Below are 7,500 nucleotides of genomic sequence, written 5' to 3'. Positions count from 1 at the left end.
CAGCCTCTGTCGACCATAGCACCCATTCTCCAGTGGCTCTGCCGCACGAAGCCGTGGACCGGCAATGACTCCACCCGCACCCGTTCGTGGACCACCCCAACCGCCAAACGCGCACCTCCAGCGGATGAACGGCGGACGTTTCCCGCACTCGTAAAGTGCAATCCACCCCTATAACTTGCGTTTCATGAAGAGTTATTTCCAATATGCGACATTCCCGCTGTCCCTATACATGAGCCGCGACCTGTACCACTTACGAGCGAGAGACGCGATCGCGTTGCTCACTGTACGGCGTCCGATACCGAGCCATCAGCATGTCGGTCCCCATGCGCGTTGCACTCGCACTCGCACTCGCAAAAACGTGGGGCAAATATATTACGCGGAAGAGTTATAACAGACCGAGCCCCACTGCATGGGGGGAGTCTTTGTCACTAATGTACACAGATAGAACATTGTGGACTGGAACCAGATTACCCGTACACACGGCGCTGATTAGTAATCAATGCAGAGCCATCAAACTACAGAAAATATATACAACTGTCCGTATACATGCTGAAAGAGTCTGCCCACAATGGGAACCACACGTCAGCCAGACACTCTGATCACGCACCACTCTCTGCTTCTAACAGGCGCACATACAATATGTAAGCACCAGCATGGAACAACATCCAGTGCATCCTCTCCGCCACATTACACAATCCACACTATCACAACCAGACCAGGAGGTCCATGCGGAAAATAGAATATCCCACCCTTTCGACATCCACCATTGCGCAGATAAGGCACCAACACCCACACATGTCCTATACAACGGTGCACCCAACATCACAATAGTACCTCCTGTCACAGCGCACAAACAATGACATGAGTCAAAGACACAGGTCTGACACAAGCATAGAATTGGAGCGCCGCCTCTAATAAGCCAAAGGTGCATCCTGACGTGACAAATCTCATCATGTCACAAGCATTCACTTACTATAATCACTATCAACGAACCTGCCGCCCCGCCCCCCCCCCCCCCCCCCCACACCTTTCCTTACAACAACGTGTAACCTAACCTAACCCATGTTGTACCTTAACCTAACCCATGTTGTACCTTAACCTAACCCATGTTGTGCCTTAACCTAACCCATGTTGTGCCTTAACCTAACCCATGTTGTCCCCTAACCTAACCCAAGTTGTCCCCTAACCTAACCCATGTTGTCCCTTAACCTAACCCATGTTGTGCCTTAACCTAACCCATGTTGTGCCTTAACCTAACCCATGTTGTCCCCTAACCTAACCCATGTTGTCCCCTAACCTAACCCATGTTGTGCCTTAACCTAACCCATGTTGTCCCCTAACCTAACCCATGTTGTGCCTTAACCTAACCCATGTTGTCCCCTAACCTAACCCATGTTGTCCCCTAACCTAACCCATGTTGTCCCCTAACCTAACCCATGTTGTGCCTTAACCTAACCCATGTTGTGCCTTAACCTAACCCATGTTGTCCCCTAACCTAACCCAAGTTGTCCCCTAACCTAACCCATGTTGTCCCCTAACCTAACCCATGTTGTGCCTTAACCTAACCCATGTTGTGCCTTAACCTAACCCATGTTGTGCCTTAACCTAACCCATGTTGTCCCCTAACCTAACCCATGTTGTCCCCTAACCTAACCCATGTTGTGCCTTAACCTAACCCATGTTGTCCCCTAACCTAACCCATGTTGTGCCTTAACCTAACCCATGTTGTCCCCTAACCTAACCCATGTTGTCCCCTAACCTAACCCATGTTGTCCCCTAACCTAACCCATGTTGTGCCTTAACCTAACCCATGTTGTGCCTTAACCTAACCCATGTTGTCCCCTAACCTAACCCATGTTGTCCCCTAACCTAACCCATGTTGTCCCCTAACCTAACCCATGTTGTCCCCTAACCTAACCCATGTTGTCCCCTAACCTAACCCATGTTGTCCCCTAACCTAACCCATGTTGTCCCCTAACCTAACCCATGTTGTCCCCTAACCTAACCCATGTTGTCCCCTAACCTAACCCATGTTGTGCCCTAACCTAACCCATGTTGTGCCCTAACCTAACCCATGTTGTGCCCTAACCTAACCCATGTTGTGCCTTAACCTAACCCATGTTGTCCCCTAACCTAACCCATGTTGTCCCCTAACCTAACCCATGTTGTCCCCTAACCTAACCCATGTTGTCCCCTAACCTAACCCATGTTGTGCCTTAACCTAACCCATGTTGTCCCCTAACCTAACCCATGTTGTCCCCTAACCTAACCCATGTTGTCCCCTAACCTAACCCATGTTGTCCCCTAACCTAACCCATGTTGTCCCCTAACCTAACCCATGTTGTCCCCTAACCTAACCCATGTTGTCCCCTAACCTAACCCATGTTGTGCCCTAACCTAACCCATGTTGTCCCCTAACCTAACCCATGTTGTGCCTTAACCTAACCCATGTTGTGCCTTAACCTAACCCATGTTGTCCCCTAACCTAACCCATGTTGTCCCCTAACCTAACCCATGTTGTGCCTTAACCTAACCCATGTTGTGCCGTAACCTAACCCATGTTGTGCCTTAACCTAACCCATGTTGTGCCTTAACCTAACCCATGTTGTGCCTTAACCTAACCCATGTTGTGCCTTAACCTAACCCATGTTGTGCCTTAACCTAACCCACGTTGTCCCCTAACGTAACCCACGTTGTCCCCTAACGTAACCCACGTTGTCCCCTAACGTAACCCACGTTGTCCCCTAACGTAACCCACGTTGTCCCCTAACGTAACCCACGTTGTCCCCTAACGTAACCCACGTTGTCCCCTAACGTAACCCACGTTGTCGCCTATCGTAACCCACGTTGTCGCCTAAACCTGCTCTGTAATTGTTATACGACTCGTTCAATTAGTGTAGTGTTGCCCACCCGCAACCCTCGCAATATAGTTCGCTACTCGCACTGCCCGCTCCCCTGTGTATCGCTTCATGTTAAACACCTTGCAAGTCTTGCTGACTTTCCACATGCTCCTGCTGTACACTGTAATGTGGATGGCAGCAGGGCGTACATGCCGCCCCCCCCCCCCCCCACCTCTCCCCACGTCCCCACCTTGCCCCCTGCCTTCGCAAGGTGGTTGGTGACAAGTTTGCATGTTCAATGCCCTTCGCATGCGACGTACGCAGGCTACGTTGTGGTGCGGCCTGTGTCAACTGTCCGCTGATGTCGTACGCGTGAACCACAATCTGTACTGCACATTCGTCCTTATGTACTGAATGATACATCGTGGCACATGTGTGACCGTACAACGACTGCGCCCAAAAACGGCGGACCATACAGTGCAAATATTGTGCACGCAGCTACGTGTCGTCTCCCTATGAGAGCTGGATTGCAGTGTGGTACGCCATAGAGACGTGTGGGAGGAACGGACGCCGTGGATGGCGATCAGCATGAGCTGTCTGTTGATGTATTCGGACCTAGTCGTCTCTCCTCACACACCGTGATGGCATGGTGCAGCGCGTTCCATATCTGCGACATGCTACAGAAGCCGGTTGACAGTCGTTCGAGCAATGGACATCGCATACGTACGGGGGCCACCTTCCACGTATTGTCTAGGCGTGCACATTTTGTTGCGTGTATGTGGGCAGACGTAGTGTGGCGTGACACCTGACACAGGCATGCAATAATGGTTGAAGTTGCAAATGGCGATGGACGCCTACGTTTTCTGGTGAAGTTACGCAAATGAAGAAATGGTAACCCGTTGTGGTGCGGTTGTTCTCGCTAGGGGTGAATCGGTGATGGCGACGATAGGTTGAGGTACTAACCGGTTGTTCCAGCGATACCCACCATGCCGACGAAACTGAACGGCATCTGGGTGTGAAGCGATACGCGGCGGTGGCTGGGTGGGACCGTCCCCGGCCGGTGAGGGGGCGCCTCCCGGCGTGCTGGCCGCGCGGTGCGTGGGCGCACGCGCTACAGCCGGCTGGTGGGGGCGGCCAGTGGCAGGCGCGCCGGCCGACGGACGCGGCAGGCGTCGCAGCTGCGCGCCGGCGCACCCTGCGCGCGGCGCCGTGCGGCCAAAGTAGGTCCTCGCGGGCCCGGTGCGAAGCGCGGTGGACATCTGCAGTGTGCTGGTCCGATTGAGGACTGTGTGCGTTGAGGATGCGCCGCCGCCCGGCGCTCGGCGCCGCGACGCCGTCTGCTGCTCGGTCGCCCCAGCGGTTCTCGCTGGTGGTTTGTATCGCAGCTGTGCGGATGTGTTGGCGTGTGCGCTGTGCTGGGAGAGTTCGCTTCGGCACCCAAGTGGGGCTTTTGTCCTTCTGTGGCGCTGGCGTTGGAGCTGCCGGTCACCGTAGGTGGCGCGTGTTGTCTCCCGCCGGCAATGCCACGACAGCACGCTCCCGGGCCTCTGTCGGCAGCGGCAAGCTCAGTTGGGAGCACGGGTGGTCGCACCGAAAGCGTCTACTCGCCTAACTCCGGGCGATTGCGCCTCTCTCGAACCCGACCAAGTACTTGGGACGGCGCTGCGCGCCGCCGGGACCTGAGAGGGTTTCGAGGTGTATTGTGCAGGGGAGCTCAGCCTCCTCCTGTTTGCAGAATGATTGAGCGGACGCTTGCGTGTTCGCGCGGGCCCCCGGGACACACTCCCGGGCGGCCGGCTGCTCAGCTCTAGTTGACGCAGCTCCCTGGTTGATCCTGCCAGTAGTCATATGCTTGTCTCAAAGATTAAGCCATGCATGTCTCAGTACAAGCCGCATTAAGGTGAAACCGCGAATGGCTCATTAAATCAGTTATGGTTCCTTAGATCGTACCCACGTTACTTGGATAACTGTGGTAATTCTAGAGCTAATACATGCAAACAGAGTCCCGACCAGAGATGGAAGGGACGCTTTTATTAGATCAAAACCAATCGGTCGGCTCGTCCGGTCCGTTTGCCTTGGTGACTCTGAATAACTTTGGGCTGATCGCACGGTCCTCGTACCGGCGACGCATCTTTCAAATGTCTGCCTTATCAACTGTCGATGGTAGGTTCTGCGCCTACCATGGTTGTAACGGGTAACGGGGAATCAGGGTTCGATTCCGGAGAGGGAGCCTGAGAAACGGCTACCACATCCAAGGAAGGCAGCAGGCGCGCAAATTACCCACTCCCGGCACGGGGAGGTAGTGACGAAAAATAACGATACGGGACTCATCCGAGGCCCCGTAATCGGAATGAGTACACTTTAAATCCTTTAACGAGTATCTATTGGAGGGCAAGTCTGGTGCCAGCAGCCGCGGTAATTCCAGCTCCAATAGCGTATATTAAAGTTGTTGCGGTTAAAAAGCTCGTAGTTGGATTTGTGTCCCACGCTGTTGGTTCACCGCCCGTCGGTGTTTAACTGGCATGTATCGTGGGACGTCCTGCCGGTGGGGCGAGCCGAAGGCGTGCGACCGCCCCGTGCGTGCTCGTGCGTCCCGAGGCGGACCCCGTTGAAATCCTACCAGGGTGCTCTTTATTGAGTGTCTCGGTGGGCCGGCACGTTTACTTTGAACAAATTAGAGTGCTTAAAGCAGGCAAGCCCGCCTGAATACTGTGTGCATGGAATAATGGAATAGGACCTCGGTTCTATTTTGTTGGTTTTCGGAACCCGAGGTAATGATTAATAGGGACAGGCGGGGGCATTCGTATTGCGACGTTAGAGGTGAAATTCTTGGATCGTCGCAAGACGAACAGAAGCGAAAGCATTTGCCAAGTATGTTTTCATTAATCAAGAACGAAAGTTAGAGGTTCGAAGGCGATCAGATACCGCCCTAGTTCTAACCATAAACGATGCCAGCCAGCGATCCGCCGCAGTTCCTCCGATGACTCGGCGGGCAGCCTCCGGGAAACCAAAGCTTTTGGGTTCCGGGGGAAGTATGGTTGCAAAGCTGAAACTTAAAGGAATTGACGGAAGGGCACCACCAGGAGTGGAGCCTGCGGCTTAATTTGACTCAACACGGGAAACCTCACCAGGCCCGGACACCGGAAGGATTGACAGATTGATAGCTCTTTCTTGATTCGGTGGGTGGTGGTGCATGGCCGTTCTTAGTTGGTGGAGCGATTTGTCTGGTTAATTCCGATAACGAACGAGACTCTAGCCTGCTAACTAGTCGCGTGACATCCTTCGTGCTGTCAGCGATTACTTTTCTTCTTAGAGGGACAGGCGGCTTCTAGCCGCACGAGATTGAGCAATAACAGGTCTGTGATGCCCTTAGATGTTCTGGGCCGCACGCGCGCTACACTGAAGGAATCAGCGTGTCTTCCTAGGCCGAAAGGTCGGGGTAACCCGCTGAACCTCCTTCGTGCTAGGGATTGGGGCTTGCAATTGTTCCCCATGAACGAGGAATTCCCAGTAAGCGCGAGTCATAAGCTCGCGTTGATTACGTCCCTGCCCTTTGTACACACCGCCCGTCGCTACTACCGATTGAATGATTTAGTGAGGTCTTCGGACTGGTACGCGGCATTGACTCTGTCGTTGCCGATGCTACCGGAAAGATGACCAAACTTGATCATTTAGAGGAAGTAAAAGTCGTAACAAGGTTTCCGTAGGTGAACCTGCGGAAGGATCATTACCGACTAGACTGCATGTCTTTCGATGTGCGTGTCGTGTCGCGCAACACGCTACCTGTACGGCTCGCAGTAGCCGTGCGCCGCGTGCGGAACCACGCGTGCCTCTCAAAACTAGCGGCAATGTTGTGTGGTACGAGCGCTGAAGCGCTGGAGCGGCTGGCCTGCGGCACCTGGCGCCTGGCGCCGGTTTTGAATGACTTTCGCCCGAGTGCCTGTCCGCTCCGGTGTGGAGCCGTACGACGCCCGTCGGCCGTGAGGCCGTTGGACACAGAACGCTGGAACAGGGGCCGCCACACGCCTCACTCCCGCCTATGCGACCGTCTCGAAAGAGACGGCGGAAACTTGAGAAAAGATCACCCAGGACGGTGGATCACTCGGCTCGTGGGTCGATGAAGAACGCAGCAAATTGCGCGTCGACATGTGAACTGCAGGACACATGAACATCGACGTTTCGAACGCACATTGCGGTCCATGGATTCCGTTCCCGGGCCACGTCTGGCTGAGGGTCGGCTACGTATACTGAAGCGCGCGGCGTTTGCCCCGCTTCGCAGACCTGGGAGTGTCGCGGCCGCCTGTGGGGCCGGCCGCGTCTCCTCAAACGTGCGATGCGCGCCCGTCGCCTGGCGGTTCGCATACCGGTACTTTCTCGGTAGCGTGCACAGCCGGCTGGCGGTGTGGCGTGCGACACCTCGTACAACGACCTCAGAGCAGGCGAGACTACCCGCTGAATTTAAGCATATTACTAAGCGGAGGAAAAGAAACTAACAAGGATTCCCCCAGTAGCGGCGAGCGAACAGGGAAGAGTCCAGCACCGAACCCCGCAGGCTGCCGCCTGTCGTGGCATGTGGTGTTTGGGAGGGTCCACTACCCCGACGCCTCGCGCCGAGCCCAAGTCCAACTTGAATGAGGCCACGGCCCGTAGAGGGTGCCAG

The 7,500-nt window shown here is 54.7% G+C and overlaps 2 non-coding genes and 1 pseudogene across 2 annotated transcripts; all 3 read left to right on the top strand.

Moving 5' to 3' along the window:
• Nucleotides 1–4,661: 4,661 nt before the first annotated feature.
• Nucleotides 4,662–6,570, top strand: LOC124732475. Its single transcript, XR_007008723.1, has one exon. It is a non-coding gene; the product is annotated as a small subunit ribosomal RNA (ribosomal RNA).
• A 352-nt stretch (nucleotides 6,571–6,922) lies between these two features.
• LOC124732482 lies at nucleotides 6,923–7,077 on the top strand. The gene has a single exon (XR_007008725.1). It is a non-coding gene; the product is annotated as a 5.8S ribosomal RNA (ribosomal RNA).
• A 188-nt stretch (nucleotides 7,078–7,265) lies between these two features.
• The window catches only part of LOC124732481, a 4,724-nt pseudogene continuing 4,489 nt past the window's right edge, over nucleotides 7,266–7,500 (top strand).

The sequence above is a fragment of the Schistocerca piceifrons genome, unplaced genomic scaffold, assembly GCF_021461385.2.
Source record: "Schistocerca piceifrons isolate TAMUIC-IGC-003096 unplaced genomic scaffold, iqSchPice1.1 HiC_scaffold_1347, whole genome shotgun sequence".
NCBI lineage: Eukaryota > Metazoa > Arthropoda > Insecta > Orthoptera > Acrididae > Schistocerca > Schistocerca piceifrons.
The sequence above is the reverse complement of the archived record's forward strand: the minus strand, read 5'-3'. Positions and strand labels throughout refer to the sequence as shown.